A 27,602-nucleotide genomic window follows, 5' to 3' on the forward strand; every position below is an offset into this window, starting at 1 on the left:
GAAAGAACTCCAAGGCTCTGTTCTTTAGTATATAGCTTGTTAAGTCTCCCTCCCTCCCTCCCCTCTCTCTGCTGTTTTCAGGTGTATGTATTTTCAAAATATTCAAAGGTAGTCTCAGCATGGGATTATTGACTTAAATCCTTAGACCAAACATCCATTTGCTCCCAGCATCCCTCTAACTTATTTCTCGGTCTCCTTCTCTTTTTCCATGGGTTCTTACTATGCTGGCTGGGGAAGTAGCCAACTCATGACCTCAAGTAACCCTGCCACCTCAGCCTCCTGGGTGCTGAGACCACACACAGACCACTGCACCCCTGCTCTCCTTGACCTGCCGTCACTTTTTTCCTTATCCTTTCCCTTCCCAAACATCTTGACACATCAGCAACTATGAGTATTCAGCTGTGAACAGTGGGGGGCAGTAAAGTACAAGTTAAAATACATTGGGCCAGGGGGTCCTTAATAACAATTCCTGTGTGTTTATGATCTTGGGCAAATCACTTAACTTCTTAGAGCCACTATTGTTTGCTCAGCAACAGACAGCCACTCCTGGCCTCAACAGTCTCAGAACAGTTCCAAGCCTCTACTCCAACAGCTCCTTCAGGAACAGACCTTTCTGTTTACTTGCTTTACTTTTTGTTCTTTAAAAAGCCCTGTTTCATGTGCACAGAGATATAAATTAAAAGAGACCTCGCATCCCTTTTATAACTATCAAGTAGTTCAGAGATTTTTAAACTACTCAAGTTAGAACAAAATATTCTAATTCCAAAAACCAAACAATTAATGCTGAAGGTGAGAAGGAATATTTCAAATGTTAAAAACTGGGAATGTCATCGATCAGTACAGACGAAGATTTTCCCTATAAATCAATCCAGAGACATAGAACTCTTTAGACTTGTATAAACTGGGAGTGTAAGGCTATTTCATCTTGTAGAACATGGAGTATAGGGCAGCTACCACACTATCAGGCTCCACTTAGTCCTGTCGACAAAAGAAAAAAAATTCTGTTTTGAACTCTGAAGTAAGCTCTGAATGGGAGCACCTTTAATTCTAGCACTTAGGAGCAGGCAGATTTCTGAGTTTGAGGTCAGCCTGGTCTATATAATGAGTTTCATATCACAAAGTGAGCATTTTCTGGGGGTGGTGGGAGGGGGTGGAGGAAGGAGATGGCTCAGTGGTTAATAACAGTGACTGCTCTTCTAGGACCTACATTCAATTCCCAGTACCTATGCAGCAACTCACAACTGTTTGTAATGTCAGTTCCAGAAGATCCAGCCGCCCTCCTCTGGCATCCTCAGGCACTGCATGGACAGGTGTGCAGACAAAAGCAAACCACCATAAGTTTTTGTTGTTGTTGTTGTTGTTGTTGTTTTTAAAAAATGTTAATAAGGGGCTGGGGATTTAGCTCAGTGGTAGAGCGCTTACCTAGGAAGCGCAAGGCCCTGGGTTCGGTCCCCAGCTCCGAAAAAAAGAACCAAAAGAAAGATGCACTTTGGTCCTTCTTTATTTAAACTCCTGGACACACAGGCAAGAATTCTGGGGGCTGTTTCATGGACTACAACTACTGTTTAAGGATTTGGATTATACCATAAATAAAAAACTTAGCTTTCCAACTGTAAAGAAATTTAATACATCTACTAATTAGTCTCAAAGAAGATTTTTCTTTCTCTCAAAATATCCTTAGTGCACAACTGAGTCTACATCTATGCATGGTATTTTTAGACTTATTAATATGGTTTATTATTATTTTGGAATATGTCTTTTTTTGTTGTTGTTGTTCTTTTTTTCGGAGCTGGGGACCGAACCCAGGACCTTGCGCTTCCTAGGCAAGCGCTCTACCACTGAGCTAAATCCCCAACCCCCTGGAATATGTCTTTTAAACCTCAAAGGTCTACATTGCTATTTTCTTCCTGGTTTTTACATATCTGTTTCTGACACACATTCAAAACAAATATGCCTCCCATATAGTGGAAGGACCATGGACCCAGTGACAAAACACAGGGTCTTCAAGAACTACTCTAAGATCTCAAGACTCCTTGGCCTCAGATTTTTGAAATCTGACTATGGAGAGATTCCTTCTTAAGTACTTGTGTCCATTGATATAGAAACCTCTGTGCAACAATCAAGTAGAAGAATAACAAAATGGTAATAGGGAAGAAGAAAAGGATAGAGATGGAGAGGAACTGTTCTTTAGAAATGCAGCCCAATAGTTAATCATAAGGCTTTCCTGGGAAACAGAAGACTGTGCTGGCAAATTACTTTTTTATTTTATTTATATATAAGATAACACATGTATGTTATATATATATACACACACATACATACATACATACACACATACACATGTATGTTTTTAAATTTTATTATTTTTATTTATTTATTTTTGTCTGTGTGTATGTCTGTGTGCCACTTGTGTTCAGTGCCTGCAGAAGCTAAAAAAGAGCATCCGTTCCTTGGGAACTAGAGTTACAGATGACTAAGATACCATATGGGTACTGGGAAATGAACCTGGTTGCTCTGCAGGAGCAGCCAGTACTTTAACCACTGAGCCATCTGTCCAGACCTCCTCAGGAGGTTTTACAAGAATAATGATACAGGGTTGATTATACTGATTATTAAGGGTGGGAGGAACTAATCCTCCAAGAAAACCAAAACCCAAACCCCCCACTTCTATGTAAAGCAATAGTTACATTGACCTCCAACAACTGTATCTTTTACACGTTTCTGTGTGAGAACATGCATGGGTACACTAATACATATGATCTCTAGGAACTGTTTTTGTTGGAAAGGCTATTACAAGCCTCATAGATCCTCCCTCCTCAGCCTTTCGATTCCTGGGGTTACAGGTACACAAAGCCACACCTAGCTTTTTACATGAGGGTTGGGAATCCATACTCATATCCTCATGCTTAAACAAACAAACAAGCAGAAAACCATGACTGAGTCATTTCTGCAGTCTTATCCTTTATACTTCTGAAGTAGCTTCACATTCACTTATTTTGTCCTCATTACAAATATAAGAAACTGAGCACAGGTATAAACACTCCCATCTGACAGGTTGATCTGGGTAGACTGAGAGACTTGGCAAGGGACACGTAGTAGTCTACGTGAGAGCTGGAACTCGAACCCATGTCCTGTACTCTTGTGTATGAAAGTAGACTTGAACTTGCTATACTATCCCTTGAATTTATGATCCGTCTTACCTCCACCTTCTGTATCACCTGGCCCAGTTTATGAGTTGCTGGGAATCAAACTGAAGGATCAATATATGCCAGGCAAACACCCTAACTAAACTGTATCTCCAGGTCTCACTACCATATTTTCACTTTAAAAAAATGTGCTTTAGCATTTTGCTTGCATGTATATCTGTGCACTACTTGCATGCCCAGTACCCTCGGAGGACAGAAAGGGGCATTAGATCTCATGAGTGCTGGGAATTGAACACAGGTCCTCTGGAAGAATAGTTGGTACTCTTAATTGCTAAAGCAGCTCTCCAGACCCCTCATCTTCTGAGATACCATTTCTCACTGACCTAAAGTCCATGACTCATTTAGACAGGCTACAATCCACTGGTTTCCACTTTTCCAGCAGTGGGATTACAGGCAAATGCCCACCACATCCAGACTCCTAGGCTGCAGCAAGTTCTCTTTTGTTAAGAGTGGTTATTCAAGCAAGCTGAGATAAGTGGATTTGAGAGTTCAAGGTCAGCCCGATTTAAGTGGAGAAGTACAGGCAAGTCGAGGTTACACAGTGAGACCCTGTCTCAAACAAACAACAGAAGGAAAGTATCTCAGTGCTTTGAGGGTTTGTTACTCTGGCAGAGGAACCAAAGCTTAGGTCTCAGTATCCCTATCAGGAGGCTCACATCCTGAACTCCAGCTCCAAGGGATCTTTGCCTTCTCCTGGCCCCTGTGAGCCACATGAACACACATTCAGAGAAATAAAAATAAATCTTTTTCTTTGGTAAATAAAACTTAAGAATTTATGGATTTTCTCATTCTGGAACACTTATCTGTCTTTATTTTGTTTCTAATCATTGTGAAAAATAGAGATCTATAATGCAAAGCCACCAGATTACTATATGCTTTTTTAAAAAATATTTTATTTATTTATTTTATATGAGAACACTGTAACTGTCTTCAGACAGACCAGCATCGGATTCCATTTACAGATGATTGTGAGCCACCATGTGGTTGCTGGGAATTGAACTCAGGACCTCTGGAAGAGGAGTCAGTGCTCTTAACGGCTGAGCCATCTCTCCAGCCCTACTATATGCTTTTAAAGGTGGAAACTGGTTATTTTAAGGTCAAAGTTTCCAAGTTTGGTATACTGCAGAATTCTTCAAGGACTAAGATTAGACCAATGGGTTACCAGCCAATAGTGGAAATTGAAAGACCTTGTAGACCCAATTCACTTTCTGGGGCTTGGTAAACTTTTGCTCTAAGACCCAACAACCTTAGTCAGTCCTCCATTATAGCTGTTTCAATAGCTGCACAGATTCCCTTTGTTCTAATTACTTCACTCAGGGTAAAACAAGAATTATAAATCACAGCTAGGATATCTAAAGCAGACTGTTCAGTCATTTCTCATCTAAAAATGATCTCTGTGGTTTAAGTGAAGAACTCAATACATACTACAAATTGTCCCTGTATGACTGAAAATTAGCAGAGAACTGCTAACCCTGATCTACCCAAGTATCTATTTTTGGAAAACATCTATTTGTATGACTGTAGTGAATTTAGGAGTCACAGAAAGCAATTCCCCAAATATGTACTACTGTCCAAAGTATCTACCTGTAATTTGTTCTAAAAGTGGCTAAAGCCACCTTTTCCAATAAAAGCTTTCAAAGTAATTCAATCTTACTATGCATTTGCTCCTTAAGTGATCATTTACATAATAAAAAACTGAGAACTCTTAAGAAATTTTGAGTCCCTTCGGCTGGATTTTGTTGTTGTTTTGTCTTTACAAGGCAGGATTTCTCTGCGTAGCTCTGGCTGGCCTTGAATTTAGACATCTCCAGTGCTGAGATTAAGGTTTAAATGCATGTTCAACCAAACACCTGGCTTTGTGCCCCCACTCTTTTTTTTAGACTTGGAGGTATTGGGGGGAGGGGTGTTCACTGTATAAAAAAAGATGGTCTTGAGTTTTTGGTAATCCCCCTGCCTCAACTCCCAAAGTAGTAGCATATGAGCATGAGCCATTCCCACTTAAAAAAAAAGGAAGCCTCTGTCTTCCAGTAGGCGAGTTCTCACAAGAAAGGGGAAACAAGAGATAACTGGGTCCCATAAGAACACTTTTTTTGTTTGTTTGTTTTTAACTTTTCTATTTTTCGGAGCTGGGGACCGAACCCAGGGCCTTGCGCTTGCTAGGCAAGTGCTCTACCACTGAGCTAAATCCCCAACCCCAAGAACACTGTTTTTCTAAACAAGAAAGGAAGTGCAGTGTAGAGAGCAGTGGGCTCGTTTCCTCAGGCTCTGTCCGCTGCTTCCTCACCCTCAAAATGGAGATCATTTTCTGTCCTATCTGCATTAGTAAGTACCAAATAAGAATGCTACATCCCTGATTCACATAAATACTGCACAGTTACAAGCTTAGCTATGTTGAGAGTAGCTGCATAAGCATATGGCCAGTTAATTACCAGGAAAAAAAAAGTCACAAGAGTTCAGGATAAAAATAACCAAGTAAGACAGCTGGAAATTTACCATTAATTCTCTAGTGACAAGTTCCTTACTGTCTTTCTTTTTGACTGAAGATAATTACATCATATTTAACCTAGAAACTAAAATACAGGTAGTTTATAGTGAGAATTCTGCTAGATCCTATAGATCAGTGGTTCTCAACATGTGGGGTGGGTTGAGACTCTTTTGGGATGTAAATATTTGCTAAACAAGCATTGCCAAATTCCTACACATGTACTTTCCTCTGGCTTCATACTTCAGACTTGTCAAAATTACTATCAGTAACACTAAATCTAGTGCAACCCAGGAATCTAATCTTTGCACTGGATGGAGATGTACATTTCTGTACATACACATTAGGAAGAGTGAAGAGCTCTGGGTTTTAAAGCTGTGTCTCTCTTGCCTGTCAAGACACAAAGAAAAGTCAGTACTAGTTTCTTGCATATATACCTATGAGCTTAAAATGATGCCCTCATGTACCAAGCACACATGGTACTCAAAACATTCTGAGGAAGATGAAGGCTAAATAACATGTCTACCTTGTTATGGATGCCTAGTTATAGGCAGTCTCCAGCATGACTGTTTTGTTTGTTTGTTTGTTTGAGACAAGGTCTTACTATGTAGCCCTGGATGGCCTGAAATTTAGAAATTCTCCTGCCTCTGGGCCCTGAGCAGTTAAGATTAAAGGCATGGACCACCATATCCCAGGAGTCCGACACTTTTGTATGCTTCTATCCCTGATATGAAGCTTGGTGATTTTAACCATTCTCTTCCTTGATTCTCTCTTATCTGTCACCTAGATTAGCTAGAACTACTGAGTTTAAATTCCAATTATTATTGACTAGAGATATAGCTTAACGGTGGTACACTTGCCTACTAGGCACAGGGCCACAGATAGAACTAATCCCAGCATTGTTACAGAAGAGGAAGGGAGAAGACAATGAGAATACCCAAATATACTACTAATTCTGATAGTTCCCCAATATCCAGTCCTAAATGTACAATCTACCCACTGGGCATTTCAATTAGAAAGCTAAGCTGATTCGGTCCCCAGCTCCGAAAAAAAGAAAAAGAAAGCTAAGCTGAACAAAACTGAAGTTTCCCATGTCCAAATTCAAACTTATCTTTTCTTCAAATCTGCTCCATTCCTTTAAAGTTCCTAAGTGTTAGTCATTCAGACTGTCCCTCAGGTTTCATGAACTGCTAAGTAATGACAGTATTTAACAGTATTGTCCTCACCTGACCTTTCTTCATGCTACCACCATTTTATTCAGGCCTCCATAACTTCCATGCAATAATAAAAATAATGATTACATGACAATAGCTAATACCCATTTAGCCATCACTGTGAGCCAAGTATAATTCTAAGCGACTTACATTATTGACTACTCTAACCTTCCTCATGAGCCTCTCGCCAACATGTTCAACCATTTGACATTTTGACAAGTAACATTGTCATTTACAAAGTTTATGTTCAAGAAAAGATCAAATTAAAATAAAAAAAAATCACAAAATTTCTAATACCATCTTTGTTTTGCATAGGATGTGCAACAAATTTAATGAAAACACGGTTCTAATAAAGCTACAATCTACTACCCTACATCTTCGACAGTCACTAATGTATGTCAAAAGAAATCAAGCTCACTCAATGTCCAGGTCTTTTCAACATCTCATCTCAACTTCCCTAGATGTTTCTGTTACTACTCCTGCCTGTCATCTTTCCGTCTCTTTATACTCTGAGCAGAGTGACCTATTTACTGCTCTCCTCAGTGCAAAAGTTGCACTGTGAATCATGACCTTGTTCTTTTTTTTTTTTTTTTTCCTTCGGAGCTGGGGACCGAACCCAGGGCCTTGCGCTTGCTAAGCAAGCGCTCTACCACTGAGCTAAATCCCCAACCCCATGACCTTGTTCTTAATGCCTCAGTCTTGTTCCTACCTCCTGAGGTCTGATAGAGCCAGTTTAATTGTCTGCTTTTCTAAACTGAGGTCTCCTGTTTTTGTTTTTTAAAGCTTAGGCTTGCTTTGACTGTTCTACATAGCTGAAAAGGACCTTGAACTTCTGATCCTCCAGTCTATCCCATCTCCTCCTACCATGCTAGGACTGCAGGGTCATGCTACCACTTGGGCTAAGCTTTATGGATGCTTTATGAATACTCTACCAACTGAGCTGCATTCCCACTCATAACACACCTTTCCTTCCCTTTCCACATCAATTCCTAATATTTGATGTACCTTGTAAGTCTCCCTACCAGATTGTTAGATCTGGAATAAAATTTTACTTATGCATTTTAAGTTTTCACACAAAAAACAGAACTAATGAACTATTGAGAAAGAATATGTAAAGCATCAGGATCTCCTCAGAGGTGAGAATTATATAGTATAGGTACAGAAAGGAAAACCCAGTTTTATCTAAATATTTCTAGACATACAGTCTTCTATTTAGTTTTCTATGTAATTAACACCATGGAAATGGGAGCCAAATGACAGAACTGTCAGTAACAACAAAAATAAATCAGCACTACAGCTGAATGTGGTTATTTATACCATCTTTCTTCCTTTGAACAAAGACACACAAGGGCACGAACTATGTTATATGCAACTTTAACATTACTCACAGGTGTGTTTTTCCTTTAGTTCCTTTTATACTGAAATTTTATCTGCTATTTATCCTTCAGCTGCCCTCTTAACTTACAATACTTTGGTTATTTTGGGTAACTTTGGATCAAGTATTGAATGAAGAGACAGATGAGTGTAATAAACAAGTAGAAACTAACCAAGCTCTAAAGAACTGGCCTTAATATATATATATAATATGTAATATATAATAAATATATGATAGTGGTTAGAAAAACCTGAACAAACAGGCTACCAAAAATAAGCAAAGGCCAAAAATTCACAGCTATCCAGGAGCACACACAATAATGCCATTTTGCTGAGGTGGGGGAAGTTGGCATAAAGTATTACTTTGGGCATTTGGGATTCCTACTTTAGTCTTGTCAAATGTTAGAAATCTTTATATCACTAAATCATCACCTTCAGGACTCATTTGAAGAACTAGGTACACACATATGTGAGAAGAGCCTGTCGCTGACATGTATTAATAAGACATGTATTAACAAATAAGAATGAAAAGCATGAGGTGGCATGCAGGTGTTACACTTGTTTACTTACACTTGTTACCTTAGTTTACTTCTCTGTAATGCATAAAAGTCACCCAGTTCTCTGGGACACCTCAGCCAGGTGGGTACCATTAGCTTCCTAGCTGATTCTCAGTTTTCAGAACAAGCAACTGGCTGAGGCAAGAGATTTTCAATCCCCAAAGGGACACTAGGTCTGCTGCCACAGCAAACATCTGAACCGACAGATCTACATGGAGCATACTGAACCTCCTGCATGGCCTACTTCTCTGTTCCTTCTGTGTCCTGTACAGGTGTACAAAAAGACAAAACTACCCAGAGGAATGAAAACAAACATGCAATGAACTGAGAGGGACTGAAAGCTCTGATTTTAACACAGGCCAGTCACTAAAAACGTGAAATCTTAATAGAGCCCCAACTCTCTCTGGCCTCAATTGTTCCAAGAAAAACTAGACTAGATCCCATGACTCCAGGAAGGCTGCAGATGTGCTAGAGTGCTTGCCTAAATTATTCTGTCAGCCTGATTAGCATTAATCAAACTCTGTGGATAAATTTGGGCTAAAATAATCTGATTCACAAAGACAACCATAATCTGCTTCAAAAAATGATTTTTAGGAGCTATGGAATGTAGTTCAGTAGTAGAGGGCTAACCTAACCTTTATAAGGCTCTGGATTTAATACCTAGTACTGTAAAAAGAAAGAGAGGAAAGAAAAACAAAAACAAAAAAACAAAACAAAAAAAAAGAGTGACAATAATGCTTTTTAGATTTCTGAAGCCCTTCCAAAAAGTATACAACTTGGGTTTCTTCAGTTTGTTTTTACCCTTTTTCAGATTTTTTTTAATTTCAGGTTTATGCATATTTTGCCTGCATTTATGTACATGCACCACATGCATGGCAACTGTCTAAAGTGGCAAAAAAAAAAAAAAAAAAGCCTGTTTTGGAGTCACAGGTGGTGGTAAGTCACGGTACGGTTGCTGGAAACTGAACTCAGTCCTCTAGGGCAGCAAGTGTTCTTAACCACTGAGCCATCTCTATAACCCCAGCTCCTTGAAAAGGTGACCTAATCTAATTTTAGGAATAAAACGCCTAGTTACCAAGGCTGTTGTATTCAAGCTGACACTGTCCAGGAACTGGGGTTTTACTTAGCTAAGTTAACGTTCGCTGTGCTGAATCTTACTATCTGAACTAAGGTTTTCAATGCACAAAAAATAAAAAATAAAATAAGCCAACATCAATGCCTCAGATTAACCATGCCTGACAGGAAGTAACTTAATAGGACAGGAAATAAAAAAGGGGGCACATAATCCTAAAAATAGGTAACACTAGACATCCGTGAGGGTCTATCACTTACGCTACAGAAGCATCACACAGTATCAACTGTGTCAAATTTATGCTCATGCTTAGATTTTAATGAGTCCTATTTTCTTTTTAAAGTCTTCGGCTCAATATTTACTTGCTCTCTACTATTCTACAAGTGTAATTACTTCTCAAACTCCCAAATAATTGCAGACAGAAAGACCATGACCTCAAAGCAAACAAATAAAAAAAAGGCTCCAGTGTACTTTATAAATATGTGGCACACAAATAAAAAATTAAAAAAAAAAACAAAACCGACCTCCGCTAAGCAATCAGCAACAAGAACTTAACCACATTAAAATAAAATTCATATCTCAGCATCCAATCAGAACAGGCTTCCCAGTCTTTACTTGGAGAAGCTCCTAAGTTTAATGACATTTCTTTTTAAGAATAGCATTCCATTTTAAAAAGGGGGTGGAGGGGGGCTGGGGATTTAGCTCAGTGGTAGAGCGCTTACCTAGGAAGCGCAAGGCCCTGGGTTCGGTCCCCAGCTCCAGAAAAAAGGACAAAAAAAAAAAAAAAAAAAAAAAAAAAAAGAACCAAAAAGGGGGTGGAGGGAGGCCAGGAGATGATTCAGTGGGAAAAAGCATTTGCCAGGCGAGCCTAAGGACCTGAGTTTAATCCCTGAACTCTATATATCATCCTCTGGTCTTCACACGTGTACACACGCGCACACGCACACACACACACACCACATACACACAAATTTTAGAAACAAAACAGCACTACCACTGCTTTCTGTTCTGAGGTCCTTATTTTGATGTTTGTTTTATTTTTGAGGCAGCCCTCAACTTCCTATTTAACAGAGGATGATGAACTCCTGAATTCTCTGAGACCCTTAATTTTTGGGCTGAGACCCTTAATTTTTGACATGGAGGTTAATAATTCCTTCATAACAATCTTGATGGCGATTCAATAATCTCAATACGTGTATTAAATAGACAGGATGGAGCTGGTGAGAGCTCGGCAGGTACTTGTTGAGACCTGAGTTTAATCTCTGAAACCCATGGTAGAAGTAGATACCTGACTCCTAAAAGTTATCCCGTCTTCCACACATGTCATTTCATATGCATGCCCACATTCATACATATACACAAAATAATAAACTTAAAAATAGGATCCTGTAAACACAAATAAGAATAAGCAGGTGAGGGAATCAAACATTATTTTATAAATAGATCACATTAGCATTTTCTTTGATGTCACACCTATCTCCCTAACCACATAGGTCCCTCAGTTAGCTTGCATCAGCAGCAGACAGTATGCAGTAATCCATCATGTACAGAGGATTTTCAATACACAGACCCTCACTCAAGACCCCCTCTATATACTGGTACAGGATATAGTTCAGGCAGAGCATTTGCCTTGCAGGCACCAGGCCCTAGTTTCCATCCTCAGCTGAGGCCAAATGGTATACACCAAGAATCTCCACACCGAGGAGGTGGGAAAAGGTCAAGAATTCAAGGTCATCCTTGACTAAAGTATCCAAGACCTGCCTGGACTACATATGGTGTCGGGGGAGAAGGGGAACCTCAGCAGATAAGGCCTCTAAGCCTTTCAATCCAAGCCCCCCAGATCCCACATGATGGAGAGAGAGAACCCACTACTGAAATTGTCCTATAATATAACCTCTACATGTACAGCATGACATGAACATGACACCATCACTACCACCACCACCACAGAAATGTAAAAAACAAAAAACAAAAACAAAAACAACTTTTTATGAAATGGGGGGTAGGGGGAGGTGGAGACTGGAGAAGTGGCTCAGTGAGCAAGTACAAGACTAAAGCCCTGAGTTTAGATACCCAGTATCCATGTCAAAAGTCAGGCATGGTGGTACAAGCCTGAAACAAAAAGGCAGAAACGAAAGATACTTGGGTCTCACTGGCCAGCCAGTCTAGCCAATTGGTAAGCTCCAAGTTAACTGAGAAGAAAGAAAAACTGGATGATAAATGAAATCACCCAGGATCCAGCTCTGTCCCCCACATATAAAGGCATGTGTACGCAGTTCACATACATATATCATCACACCCACCAAGCTGCTATTTCTGTGTCTCTTTTTTGAGATATTGCCCAGGCTGGTATTAAATGACCTTGCACTTCTGATCCTTCTGCTTCCCCCTTCCCAAGTTTGAGATTAAAGGTATGAGCCACCATGCCTGGTTTATGACGAGCAAGGAATCAAATCCTACGTTTCCTATATGCTAGCAACTCTACCAACTAAACGACACAGCTAACAGCCTATTAGGTCCCATGTTTTTAGAAGCTGACTTTGAACAACAGATGACTTGCCCACACTCAAAGCTGACTTGAAAACAGGACTCTCAGCTTTAAATAATTTATATTCTACTGCCTCAAAATACTGTCTGTCACCAGAAGGTCTAGGTGTTAGGCTCTATCCAAGCCTCCCTGCCCCCTCACCTCTCTCTCCTAACACTTCCAGTTTGAGTTATGGTTAATTCCATAAGGCTTTTTGCTCTTTACCATATAAAGTTTACCTCTTTTGTCTAAAAATATTTTCAAGTCTAATGTATTAAATGAAGAGGAGATTGTACGTCTTTCAACAAAGTATCAAATGAGGAGGTCCACAAATGCCATTCAACATTGAGCATGCAGGAATGTTATGTTAGCTGTTTCAGGCTTTTGCAGGGGTGTGCCTGAAAAAAGATGGTAAACTTGGCTACATACTCTAAGCAACCAGCTCCACAAAGTTCTAGAGTATATGGAGCTTTACCTCAGCCTCCCTTTTTCTCCAACTTCATTTTTATCCCTCTGTTACAGGCCTCTCTCAGAGCAAAAAAGGTCACTGATACCTGTATCTTTTTTTTTTTTAAATCATACTTACAGCTTAAAACACTTATACCAACAGCCTATACAAAATAAGTAAGCATCACTTAAAATATAATATTTAACACAAACTCCTCTTGGTAGAACTTAAAATTCCCCCAAATTAATATTTTCTTACCATCAACCTTCCAATCCTCCAAGAGGAGCTTCACAAATACAACTATTTGAACTCCTGAAATACCATTTTCTCCACTAAGAACCCTTTAGATTACAAGGGTGACAGGATGGCATGCAAGGAACTCTGAATCTGTTAGATAATTCACTCAATTATCATATCAGAAAGAGTTAGAAAAATTTTCCTGAGGCTGGGGTTAGGAAAAAAAAGACAGGGGAAGAAGAGAATGAATGCAGACCTATTACTCCTTTAAAAACTCCTGATCTGAACTATAACAGATTCCTAGTAACCACTGGACTAGAACACCCAGAACTACAGTCTTTCATCTTAAGAGAGCTTTTCAGTTCCAATCTGCATAAACAAACTTTGTCCTTCAATCTTTCAACTCCTCAAGGTCACTTTTCAGAGCAGCGGCAGAGGGAGGCCTGCATCCAGGAACTTGGGCTGTTTGTTATCCCACTCACTCCAGCTGCACATATCTAAACTTAAACCCCAATGGATCCTCTCAGGTAAACCTTCCCTCAAGAGGAAGCAATCGAAGGCAGACCAACACCTTCCAAGTTCTCCTCAGCCAGGCCTGCTCCTTTCCCTGTCCAGGGACTGCTACTGCCTCACTGCTCTACACTGATCTGCAGCAGGAATGTTCGAATGACCTTCATCCAGTATTTCCAAATAAAGAGAAAAACAAAGAATTGCTTTTTAAAAAATCAGGGATATTACAGATCTTAGTACATAGGACTGATGATTTGACTACTCATAAGAACTGACTTGTTACTGATTAGCAATCTACGTAAGCTTCTTATCATTAAAGGGGGTAAATATCAAGGGCAAAAGGCTACCTATACACTTAACTTTTCTAGTCACAAACTGCAGGTAAGCCCCTTATATACTTCATACAGGAAACAAAGGCATTTGCTTAAATCATTTTAAAGAACCAAATCAACAGCTGACAAAAACATGATAAGCTTCTCACTTCCAATATTAACTGGACTCTAAACTGATCAGCATATTAAACCAAAATGAACAATTTACAATTTAGACTTATTCAATTGATTCTTATTAAAATGCAGAGGCAGATAAGTAGATCAAGAAAGTTACAAGAGAATTTTCAGGCTGGCATGTGGGCCTTCCCCCATTAGAACCTGCATCAGTTGTTAATCATATTTTCAAGCAAGTGAAAGAACGATAATGTGCTTCTATCTTTGAAACATTAATGTCAACAAAGTGCATGAAAATAAAAAAAAAAAACTCTTAAAACTCATCTTATTCCGTAGAAAAGCTTCAGTGCACTTGAACAAAGGAAAATTATTTGGAAAACAGTTAAGTTTACCCAATGCAAAGACAAAGTGCTTTGCTTTTGTATGCCCAGGAAAAATAATTAGCCCTTTTTGCATCTGTCTTGTTGATATTAAACTAGGAAAAGCTTAGTTGAAGGACATGCAAAATCTAACAGAGCAAGGTAATCTAGGTGCACAAGAAGGTATGCACGGAATGTAAAGTGGCCATTTTCTGAAACAGTGCAACTTGTCTGCACTCTCTGAAGCTAAATAGTCTTTATCATCTCAACACAAAACAAAGAATTAAACTTACCGAGAACTGCATTAATTTTACATGGAGTTATTTATATCTCCTCGGACAGGGAGAATTTAAGTCACTCCTATCCCCCCCCCCCAAAAAAAAAAAAAAAAGACCGGAGGACAAAAGGCAGCAGAAGATGTAGAAACCTGAGTCTGGAATGTTCATTCCAGTGAAAACCCGAACAGCTGTCCTCCCACCCCACAGCAAACTATTCGCCATTTTTCTTTGTCTTTCAGCTGACCCCTGCCTCAGTGAAAAACTCTGAGGCTCCAATGAAGCCCTGCAGCCTCCTTCCACTTTAACAGTCAAAGGCATTCAATCTAGCCTGCTATTTGACACCAAACCTTGCCTCCAAAGCAGTCCCATTGGCTAAGCTGCTTTATCAGCTAAGAATACAAAGCCATGATTGGCTGTTCACGTCATCAGTTACCTCCTTTGTACACTTCCTGTTTTAAAGTTACCTTGAGAAGCAGAACAGGGGTCAGATTCTTCACTCAAACACAAGAACTTAAGGATCGGAAATATTTAGCAAATGCACGAGCAGACACATATGGTCTCATGCGCTTCTAAAACAGGGGAGGGCAAATTTAGAATTGTTCTTAAAAACAAAAAACAAAAAAAAAAAAAGAAAGAAAGAAAGGGTCGCTACATTTCCGACCTAAAGGATTTTCTATTGGCTATGGAGTTCCATTTAAAAAACTGAAGGTAATTTCACTGCTTCTGATTGGCCGTGAACAGTGTCTGTAAGATACTGCTACAGTAACCTATGGCACTAAACCAGAAAAGCAATGTGCACAAGCTCGGAAAGTTGTAACCATCCACTTCCATGTTTTTGTTGATCATTATTAACAGATTAAAACCAATATCAAAACCATATTGTTGAGTTAACAAAAACAAAAAACTCAGCCTTCTTTTAATATCAAAGTGAAGCTTTGCCCATACAACAGTCTTCATGATCTCTAAAGGTACCTTTTGTATTCGTAGTAATTTTAAAAGCACAGATTAACACTAACAAATCAAAATAGAATGATTTAGGGTAAATGTATGAAGTTGGTGGCAGAGACCTCAGCATTTCAAAAGAACCCTATCACAAAGCTCTACTCCAATTTACTGAAAATGTAATAGGGGAAAAATGCCTTCTATGACATCAAAACTCTGAACCAGGTGTAGGAGCACATACCTGTAATACCATGTAACCAGCAGGAAGGATGGTGCAAAAGAATTCAGAATTCCAATGTGATCTACACAGAAAGACACCTGGTTTTTTTACTTTGTTAAATATGGAGCAGGACTAATCTTCAGCAAGGTTAATAGTTTTACTTGGCTCACTATTGTTTCTGGAAACATTCTAGTGTTCTGAAGGGCACCAGGGATAACCGCAGTGTTGTCTATATATTCGGGGCTCTAGTACTTAGCTTTTAATTATATAACAAGGACTACGTGCGGTTGAGCCATAGTTTGTTCATCTGTAATACAGGCTGTTTACACTGTAGGGATTAAATAAATATAAATAGTACATTATGCTGTGCTTGAATAAGAATTTAAAAAAATATAAAATGCTGAATGCCATCCAATTCTACCTTCTGCTTTTTACAGAGAAGACATCATGCAGAACCAAACAAGACTGGTATTAAAGCCCAAAAAGTACTTTGCAGCAATTCCTCTTCCATGTCCTGTAGTCCTGCAGCAGGCAATTCCTCAGCTGTAAAGAGCTGTGTAAGAGGACGCCCAGCTGGAACTAAAAATCTCTGGTTTTTAGGCCGGAAATCCAGGGCTTTCACCACCAGTCACAACCGAGATCTGCTTATTGTTCCAAAAGTCTGCCCTTCAACTCTGCTTTTGATGTACCAGATTAAACCAATCAAGTCCCTTGCTACTCTGTGAAGGTCTTGGGCATAGCTTTTATTAGTCCTTGGCAGTGTACAGGAAAAACATTTCAACTCCTATTTCTCATCAGCAGTCACCACAGTAGAATTCAAACCACAGTAGGAAGAGAACACAAATTATCCTTGAATTTGCATTTGGCAACCTGGCCCAGTCACTTACTATAGCTTTTTCCTCCCTAGCTGATATTACTGTACACTAAGTGCCTCACGGGATATCTGGGACTCTAACTTCCATTCTCCCCTGGCCTTGCATCTTGGCAGTCCCCAATGCCACACAATTGCATCAACTCACCCTAAAAAGCACTCTCATCACTAAGAGAGAACACCAGTAACTCAGGTAACACAATTCAAGCCTCAGTGCTCTCACAGAAGACTGAGAACTCATTCTTGGCCACAATACTAATTTCTGATGAGAACCTACCTCCTTATTAGCTATTTGATATTAGCCACATTACTTAATCACTCTGAGATTATTTCTTGTTGAAAATGATAAAATAGTATTAATTCACAGGAGTACTGAGATAAACAAGAGCACTAAGCAAATCTGAATATGGTAGGTTCTCAATAAATACCTAAGCATACATTTTATACTACAGTACTTTTTTTTTTTTTTTCCGGAGCTGGGGACCGAACCCAGGGCCTTGCGCTCTACCACTGAGCTAAATCCCCAACCCCACTACAGTACTTTATACATGCTATAACTTGTTTTTCAAAACATCTTTATTACTACAGGAGATTCTTCAAGGCAGCAACTATGTCTTTCTTACATCTATTCCCAATGCTCAGCATGAATATATAAATCAGGTGCACATTTGTAATTCTAGTACTCTGGAGGCTGAAGCAAGAGGAAGAAGCCTGGCTGTACACAGTAAGCACTAGATAGGAGGTACACAACAAGATCTTGTCTCAAAAAAAAAAAAAATCAAGTCCTTCCTGCCCCCTGAAAAGATATAAACTAATCTTGATTCTAACCAGTGTCAGTAAATGAGATAGTAAGAACTGAGGAATACTGCAGAGTGAATATCCCATCTAAAGGGAAAAATACTATCAGCTCTAACAAAAATGGTCATGAAGGAATATTGGTCTACTGTGAGCTCCAGATTTTTTAAAAGACACAAAAATCAGACTATTTTAATGCCAGATCTTTGCATCTTAATGTTTGTTTCACACCTTTTAAACAATTATAAACAAATCTAGCTGGGTACGGTGGTACACATCTTTACTCCCAGCCTTTAAAAGGCAGGGGCAGGGGTTGGGGATTTAGCTCAGTGGTAGAGCGCTTGCCTAGCAAGCGCAAGGCCCTGGGTTCAGTCCCCGGCTCCGAAAAAAAGAAAAAAAGAAAAAAAAGAAAAAAGAAAAAGGCAGGGGCAGAGGCAGGCAGCTCTCTGTAAGGTCAAGGCCAGCCTGGTCTACATAGTGACAGCCAGGGTTACATAAAGAGACACAGTTTCAAAAGTTACAAGCAAATGAAAGAAAACCAGAAGCTATTCACTAGATTACAGCTTCTGACCCACTGGTTTAGTTCTGAACAACTATCAGCTACTTCCCAAATCAAGTCTACCCCAAGATTTTGTTTTTTAAAATGTCAACACATTTTCAGAAGGAAATAGCCAAACATGACAGTACAAATCTGTAATCCCAGCTACAGACTAAGGCAGGAGGATGGTAGGGAAAACCAAGGCCAGAGTAGTCAACTTAGTGAGACACTGTTTTAAAATCTAAGAGGTAGAGGACACGGCTAGTGGCTTAATGGTAGAGCACTTGCCTAGCACACATAGGGTCCTAGGTTCAATTCCAACTACTAAAGAGTAACAGAAAGCTGCCCTAACCATTAGGCTTTTAGATACTGTCCAAAGGCAGCCCAGGAACAGTTAGATAAGAAATAAATGTAGCACTGGTGCTTAGAAAATGAATGAAAAGGAGGAAAAAAAAGGACCTTAGGTAGATAAATTCTAAATTACTTGGCTAAAAAACACAGTCTTTAAGATCAGCCTAGACTACATAGTCAGCACCAAGCTAGCCAGGGATACACAGGGGCAGGCGAGACTCTAAGGCATAAAATGAGACTGACCAAAGGATGGAAATGATTCTGGAGGAACTCACTTCAGTTGTCCAAACAAGGGGACAAGGTGCCTGGAAAGCTATGAATTGGGTCATTAGTCACTGGCTGTCTCAGCACTTGACAAGGCCATGAAAAGACAAGAAAAAGAGCAGCCATGTGGAGTAGCACACAAAAAAGTCTAGGCTTTGCACCTACAGAGATGTAGATGCCAATTCCTCCTTATCATGGTTGTGTAGCTAATGGCCTCAAGCTTGTTAAAGCTCTACTGCAGCAAGTCTCCTGTAGCGTAACATCTTACAAGGTTGGAAGAGTAGGATAATTTAGTTTGTTCAATAAATACTCACAGGCACAGGCCCTGAATCCCAAATCAGACAAAAATGTCTGTCCTCAATGGGGTTAAAGTCTATTATAAGAAATGTAAGGCTGGGGCTGAAGGGATGGCTCAGTGGTTAAGAGCACTGACTGCTCTTCCAGAGGTTCTGAGTTCAAATCCCAGCAACCACATGGTGGCTCACAACCATCTGTAATGAGATCTGATGCCCTCTTCTGGTGTGTCTGAGAACAGCTACAGTCCTCATATCTACAGTGTATTCATATCTAATAAATAAATCTTAAAAAATATTTTTAAAAAAAAGAAAGAAAGAAATTTAAGGCTGGAGAGATGGCTCAGGGGTTAAGAGCATTGGCTGAGTTCAATTCCCAGCAACCACATGGTGGGATCTGATGCCCTCTTCTGCCTTTTCTAAAGAAAGCTACCATGCTCATATAAATTAAATAAATCTTCAAAATAAAAAAAAAAGAATCATGACGTGTGTAGAGAGTCACAAGAACATGTATGTGCACACTACTATAAGCAGAGGATCCCACCATGGGCCCATTTAAAAGTCAGACTGGTCAGAGGTGGTTTCTTGGGGGAAGTTAAGATCTTAAGAATAAGAGCCCTTGGTATGGCAGCAGAGCTAAAAATATGAACAGGAAACTGAGCATGGTGATATGTGTGTGTGTGAATGTGTGTGCGTGTGTGTGTGTACACGTGCCCTCATCACTCAGAAGGCTGAGATCAGCCTGAGTTACACAGTGTACTATGTAGTAGATCCTTCCTCAAAAGAAAGAAGGGAACAGGCATGGTGATACATACCTTTAATCCCAGTATTCAGTAGGCAGAGGCAGGAGGATTTTTGTAAATTCTATGCCAGACTGATCTACATAGTGAGTTCCAGGACAGTGAGGCTGAAACAGCCTGTTTAAAATAAAGGGGGTGGGGAATTGGAGTAAGCCTGTGAGAATGGAGGAGACTAAGGAGAAGGAAGAGGGAAAGGGAGTGGAAGGAAACTATTAAAATTCTTTGAAAAAAACCAGTAAGACTCAGTGCTTGTAATGTTATTTTATTACTACTCCATGTGTGGGCTGTGGAGGACAATGTCTGAAATAGGTTCTCTCTTTCCACCACAGGTTCTAAGGATCAAAGTTAGGTCATAGGTTTGCAAGGCAAACACTTTTACCCAGTGAGTCATTCTGATGGTGCCTTGGACTCAGGTTAATGACACACATAGAATAACAATAATGTGCCCCATACAAGCTCAACAAAAAAAAAAGCTGTTATTAATTATAACTTATTTTTTATTAGACTGGAAAGCCTTTAATAATTAACCTCTAAGAATCCATGTCACTTTTGAGACATATGTCATTCTTAGGAAACTCCTTCCCAAATAAAGACCTAGCTGTCCTGTCCTACACAGAGTATTTATTTCTCATTCACAGACTAGCCTAGAAGTGTCACCTGAACTCTACTATGCAAGGATCCTAACACAAAATCTTTACTAGCTCTCACAAACACATGTGTGTACAAAGGCCTAGCAACGGTAAAATAAGAAACTATATTTTACTTGGTTCTGGTCAGCAACATTTTTGTGGAAAGACTCCAGGCAACCTTATTTAGCTATGGTGAATAGTGAAGAGTTCAGTGCACTACCTGGGCATGGTAGTGCATTCCTTTAGTCCCAGCAAAGGTAAGGGGATCGTTGTGAATTCAAGCCAGCCTGATCTACATACTGAGTTCCAGAACATATGTAGCTATGTAGAGAGACCCTGCCTTAAGTAAGTAAATAAATAAGTTTAATGCACATGTTTTCCTTTTTAAATTTAGTATTACTGAAAGTGACATTAAAATATCACCATCAGTGCTCGCTTCGGCAGCACATATACTAAAAAAATATCACCATCAACAAAGTATTCTGCCTTCCAGCTTACTGCCAACCAAGGACATTCTGCTTCCTAAACTGGGCTGTTTCATAATGAACAAGTTCTATCATGCTTAGCCCTCAGAGAAGAGTAGTAATTTTTAAGACAGTTAAAAGTAACAAAAATACCTAGCAAGCGCAAGGCCCTGGGTTTGGTCCCCAGCTCCGAAAAAAAGAAAAGAAAAAAAAAAAGTAACAAAAACAGGGCTGGAGAGATGGCTCAGCAGGTTAAGAGCATTAGCTGCTCTTCCAGAGGTCCTGAGTTCAATTCCCAGCAACCACATGGTGGCTCGAAACCATCTGTAGTGGGATCTGATGCCCTCTTCTTGTATGTCTGAAGAGAGTGAGTGACAGTGTATTCACATACATTAAATAAATAAATAAATCTTTTTTTAAAAAGTAACAAAAATAAAAATAAAAAAAACTGTGAAGATGGTATATACCTCATAAAATGGACTCAACACAGGCAAAGAATCTCACTTTATACAGCTCACTGGACAATTTGTAGCTTCTGAGTCTAGGGACTGGAGCAATCGGGTACCATGAACAGCTTCAGAAACTCACAGCTTTCCACCAGTGGCATGATATAAAACACTACAGATAGCAGTATCATTTCTTGAGTCACTTCTTCATTTTTTAACCTTACTGAAACACTGTTCAAGATCACTGTTTATGGTTCATACTCAGAGCAACCCTTGAATCTTCTGTACTGACTTTAAATGGGCAGTATAGCTTAAATAGAACACTTTTATGTACCTTAGACATTAAAAATTAAGTCTTTAGTTTAAACCTATTCTAGAAACATTCAAACACAGAAAAGGTAGATTGTATTTCACCTCTCTAGACTACACCTGAAGCTTTTCCATGGTTAAGTTCTCTGCAGACTGGGCACATGAGTCCTTTCTGGAGGTGGGTCCAAGTGCCAGTGAATGAGATCACACATCACTGCTGAGAAACATGAAAGGTGGTAAAGGGTACAAGTCCTGCAACCTCACAAAAGTTTTTGTAGGCAGGCAGATGTTTTCCCCACAATGTTATTTTCCTCTTACTTAAAAAAAAACAAAACAAAACAAAAAAACCTTCAACTAAAATTTTCTACATTAAAAAACTTAAAACATGGGGTTGGGGATTTAACTCAGTGGTAGAGCGCTTGCCTAGTAAGCGCAAGGCCCTGGGTTCGGTTCTCAGCTCTGAAAAAAAAGAAGAAAAAAAAAAAACCTTAAAACATTACTGGACAGAACAATACTGGTTATTCTAACTTTAATTGCTTTTGGCAAATATGAAAATCTTTCATTCCCTCTCCATCTTTACTTTGATGCAACTGGGAGTTAGAGGGTATCATGAGATAACTCTTCTCTAAAACAAAGTACCCAACAACTTTGAGCATTTAGAAGTTTAAGACTGACCTCACACTGGCCTATGGAAAATCAGCCTCTAATCAACAACAGCCCAAATGATTTAGATTTCTCTTTCCTATAAAGTGGTTGCTCCCCCATGTGGAATCCTGCTGTACACAAGGAGAGAACTATAAAAGGCCTCCTTGTTGAGGAAGCTCTAAATGGATGTCAGTTAGAATGGCACATTTTATGCAGTTCCAAAAAGAAAATAATGAGTTCTCTCATTTATTAAGGTTCACAATGTTATCTTCTCATACTCTATTATACTCATTTTTTGTAATTACTACTTTACAAAGAAAAGAAAACTCCCAAGACTTTACCCCAGCACACACAATAGAGACTGCAGAGACAATTTTTTGCTAGGTCCAGCTTTAAAATCAGCTGCTTTACTGCCCCTTCCCAGAGGCACTTTGTAGTCAAAGCGTAATTCATTTCCTCCTGTAAATGACCCACTTAAAGGATGTTGGGTGCTTTGAGTCTCTGCAGGGAAAATACTGAAATGTACTGAACATTATTAACCTTCTTAGTTCATCACAGTCCATGCATGAGAAACTGAACAAATGACTGCAAAACATCCGATAACTCACCACCAGGTTCCTCTGAAACAAGTAGACTAGAAAAGAACTTGATAGCTAAGGAATGTCCTTAAATTGTATTATCTGAGGCTGGAATAAAATTCAAGGTCATTTGTGACACTATGCATGTCCTCTGCCATTCTCCTTTCAATGAATGAGGTAAACTTGAATTTACTGGGATCATGTGGTAGTGCACTTCCTGACATGTGACTCTTGGCATTGTACCAAAGGGGTTATACCCTGTAGCCTCAATGTTCAGGAGCTTAGGGCAAGAGAATTCCAAGTTAGATGCTAGCTTGAGCTACATAGGAAGACTCTGCCTTTGTTTTTATTTCATTTTAATTAACTTAAAGACAGAATCACATATATCCCAAGCTAGCCTCAATCTCCTGAGCCTTCCTTCTCTATGTCCTAGGTGCCAGGATTACAAGTACTCATTACTGGGTTCTGTTTATTAGATGCTAGTGATCAAACCCGGGGGTTAGTACATGCTAGGCTCATAATCTAACCAATGAAGCTGCATCCCCAGCCCAAGAGCCTACCTTTAAAGGGTCATCTCTACCACTAAGTCAATGCTCCCATATGTGAGGCAATGCTCTCCAGTAGACTGAGGATATATCCAGTGACAGATAGACATGGCTTGACTTTGCAAACTAAGTAACTTCAGCATGGTTATCTCTTTAGAACCTCAGCACAAATAATATACCTAAAAACAGCCTAAGATAACTTTCTGAACTAAGATGCTTGCAAGGGTTTTCCTTTTTCCACAACAATCTGTGGCAACAAGGTAATACAGAGTTTAAATTCAGGGGTTCCAGAAGAGCAGTGATGGCACAGCCTTTAATCCAGCACTAAGGAGGCGGAGAGGCAAGAAGATCTCGGAGTTCGAGGCCAGCCTGATCTACAGAGGGAGTTCCAAGACAGCTACAACTGCACAGAGAAACCTTCTAGCCCTCTCCTTCTCCCCCCACCCCATAAAACCTAAATAAATGAATAAATAAGGGCTCCAGCTGGACCTGGTGACATCTTCAATGTCACCATTCCTTAGGAAGGAGGTGGAGTCTCTATGAATTCCAGGTCAGCCTGGTCTATATAGTGAGACCCCATCCCAGAAAGAAAAATAAAGTCAAAATAAGCTCCAGGTTGGCAAGGTAGGTCAGTGGGTAAGACTCTTGCACAATGCCACAAAGCCTGAGGACTGGACTCGTCCCACGGGTGTCACATGGTAGAAGGAAGACCTACAAGCTGTCCTCTGACCTCCCGAATGCTAGGGCTCACACACTGACATGTACACAACAAATTAAAATGTAATAAAAATGTCAAAGTAAAAAAGAATTAAGAGCTCCAAGATCCCAGTATGGGACTCTCTGGGAAATCTCATCAGTTAGGATGTGAGTCCAGAAGAATCAGGACTGAAAGGTCATTACCAGCTACAGAGTAAGTTTAAGGGTAGCCTGGACAACATGAGAACTTGTCTCAAAAGAAAAAAGGTAAAGGAAGAGGAGGAGAGAGCAAAGATAGAAGAAGACAACAGAGGAAGAAAAGGAAGGATATGAAGTGGGGAACTCTAAAAGCAGCGTAGGGATTGAGAATTACAGACCTGTGTCTGGATCTGGGCTGTCACTTTCTAGCTGTGAACTTAACTAAATCTCCTCGTGGTTTTGTTTGGCTTTTAGAGTCTCACCATATCCTACAGGCTGACTTCAAATTCTTGGGCTCAAGCAACCTTCCCACCTTGGCCTGCCTGATGACCCCACACCAGGGGACAGCACACCTGACTACAGCAAATTACTAAACTCTTGTTTCCTCAGAGAATGAGAATGATAATGAGTCCATTATCTGAGTAACGGGTAAAATGTACTTATACACCCAGGTAAGCACTCGAAACAAGGTAAGTCTATTATTCCTGTTACTCACGGGGCCCTTAGTGATTCAATACCTCTGAATTGAAAGTAAAAATATAACAATTTTAGGGATGGATGGTGTAGTTCATCTGTTAGAATGTTTGTCCAACAAGCACAAAGCTCTGATCCTATATTTTTCTTAGACCAAGAAATTTTCATATGTAACATCTCAAAACTAGCATTACCCCAAATCCTGTAACACACAACTTCCCAAGTATGCAAATACATTCTACAGCCAACTTTCTGATTGTACTTAATGTAATGTTAAATTTGGCATTCAATTTCTAAAAGTTGACACACCTGTCCAATGGGATCCCTCTGTTTACCTGTTTCTCACACTCCATTTCAGAACCCAGAATGGACTCTGGAGTTCCACATTAATCCTCCGGGTTTCAAAATCCGAATTCTACAGCAGACTCCCTAACCGATTCTGTTCTTCTGGTCCTCACTCCCACTATTTCCATACCATGCACTCAAGACTATTTAGGGTCATTCCCAAGCTGGATCCCAAGTCTAGCACCCCTAGATCTCGAAGACACTTCTGTAACTCCTGTTCCGTGTTTACAAACCAGGGGCTTGCACGCCCCCATCTTGTAGTTGGCTGAGTGCCTCTGGAATTAGTAGTGCCCCCTCCCCCTTGCAGGCCACACGCCAGGCTACCACTCTCTTTCTCTTTAGGGCCTCCGGCTTCATCCCAGAGTCTCCCCGCCACGCTGGCATTAGAAGAATCATCGCCCCTGCCGCCTGAGCCTGAGCAGCTAGCATCCCAACAGCCGCTAATTCCTTCATCACCCCTCAGGCCGGAGCCGGCGTGACCAATAAGGTGCCAGGTCCGCGGCCTCCCCGCCGCCGACCAATCACGAGCGAGCCCCCCCGCAGTCGCCTTCCGCCAATGGGAGAAAGCCCGCGGGCCCAGGCGCACGGACCCCGCGAGCGCAGCCGCGACGACAGCGGCGGGCCCGGCGAAGACACAACATGGCGGCGGCAGGGCCGACCGAAGTGCAGCGGCGGCCGCAGAGGGAAGTGAGATCTCCGCCAGAGGCGGGAAGCACCGCCCTCACTGCCGGCCGCCACCTCTCTCTCCACCCTCCTCGCCCAAGCTTCCATACACTCACAGGCCTCTACTCCGACGTCCAGCGAAGAAAGCAGCCGCCCCCGCGCTGCTGCGCCGTCGGGCAGTGCAGAGGCCCGGGCGCGGCGGAGGGGAGGGGGAAAGCGTGCGTCACGGAAAACGGAGCGCGTGCGGAGCGGGGGCGCAAACAAGATGGCGGCCGCGCCGTTTGTACCGTCTCCCCTGCCCCTCCCCCACTCCGCGCCTTGACTCCCAGCGCCGCGTAGTGCGCAGCAGCTGAGGCGACTGAAGTCTCGCGAGAATTGAGTAGGGCAGCCTGCGGGGCAAAACGGAATAGTGAGATCTGAGACTTTTATGGCCCCGCCCCTTTCCAGGGGCTCCGGAGGCGTCTCTTGGTGACCTCCGAGGACGTTCTATCCTTGAAGCTCTCAGCTTTAATGCGCTTGCTTCTGAATTTTTGAAAATAGTTTTCCGTGTTTTGTTTTTAAAGGAAATGAATGGTGAGGAAAGAAAGACCTTCGCCGGCATGCCAAATTTTAAAAGCCTCCAGGGGCCAGCGAAATGCCTCGGCAAACCTGACTACCTGAATTCGATTCTTGGAACCCAGTATAGATCAGAAGAACTGACTCCTGAAAGTTGTACTCTGATCATACACACGCGCGCGCGCGCGCACGCACACACACACACCAATAAATGAATAAAGATAATTAAAAAGCAACCACAAAGGTGACATTTTCAAACGTTAGAATTGGCACAAAAGATTAAAGATGGAGTTAGTCGTGGATCAGTGAAGTGCTTCCTACAAGCATTAAGACCTGGGTTAGATTCCTCAACACCCCATATGCCGCTAGCACAATGGGCCCCCATAATTGAAAAGCTAGAAAAGAAACCTGCCGGCCTAGCTGAGTCAGTAAGCTCCTGGTTCAATGAGAGGCCCCCTCTATAAAAATAGGTTGGGGTCAGGCATAGTAGAACGCAACCTTTAATTTCAGCACGTGGGAGACAGAAGCAAGAGGATCTGTGAGTTCGAGACCAGCCTCCTCTAAGAATCAAGTTCCAGGCTTGTCAGAACTATGAATGGAAGGCTGGGGATGCAACTAAGTAGCAGAATGTTTGCCTAATCTTACCTAGCACGCACAGAGCCTTTGGCCCAACACTAGAAGTTGGGGGTGGGGATGGACAAACTATATGCTTCACATTTTGTTTTTAAAGATAGGGCTTCACGTAGCCCAGACTAGCCTTGAACTTGCTATATTGTCAAAGGTAACCTTGAACTTTTTAAAAAATATATATTTATTTTATTTATATGAGTACACTATAGCTGACTTCAGACACCAGAAGAGGGCATCAGATCCCATTACAGATGGTTGTGAGCCATGACATGGTTGCTGGGAATTGAACTCAGGACCTCTAGAGGAGCATTCAATGCTTTTAACCGCTGAGCCATCTCTCCCAGCCCCCATGTCCTTGAACTTCTGACTATCCTGCTTCCACCTCCCATGTTGGCATGGTACACTTACAAGCAGAAATTTATGTCCATGCTCCGGCCTTAGCATTTTTCCTCTGCCATGAGAGCAGCATGCCACAATAAAGCTGTTTCTCCAAGAATGAAGATGTGCAGAGTCACAGCTAATCATGCCATGAGCAAGAATAAAATCTTCATTCTTACTAACTACTGGGATTCCTTTGGTGGTTGTCCCAGCTCTCTCTGGGGGTAAGCCAAGAGCTTATCTACAAATATCACAAAACGAAG

General features: G+C 40.8%; 1 protein-coding gene and 1 pseudogene across 4 annotated transcripts in view; both read right to left on the reverse strand.

Moving 5' to 3' along the window:
* LOC103692477 (60S ribosomal protein L34 pseudogene) overlaps positions 1 to 25,509 on the reverse strand; it is a 33,512-nt pseudogene extending 8,003 nt beyond the window's left edge.
* Positions 1 to 26,023, reverse strand: part of Nfyc (nuclear transcription factor Y subunit gamma) — a 68,526-nt gene extending 42,503 nt beyond the window's left edge. For 2 of the 4 annotated variants that reach the window (XM_006238785.5, XM_039109298.2), the window contains exon 1: positions 25,893 to 26,023. The gene's annotated coding sequence lies outside the window, so the exon portion shown is untranslated. Of the gene's footprint in view, positions 1 to 14,725; positions 15,446 to 25,892 lie in introns of those variants that run through there. The other 2 variants (NM_012866.3, XM_017593159.3) reach the window with 2 other exon arrangements.
* Positions 26,024 to 27,602: the final 1,579 nt, after the last annotated feature.

Source organism: Rattus norvegicus, chromosome 5 (genome assembly GCF_036323735.1).
Source record: "Rattus norvegicus strain BN/NHsdMcwi chromosome 5, GRCr8, whole genome shotgun sequence".
NCBI classification, from domain to species: domain Eukaryota; kingdom Metazoa; phylum Chordata; class Mammalia; order Rodentia; family Muridae; genus Rattus; species Rattus norvegicus.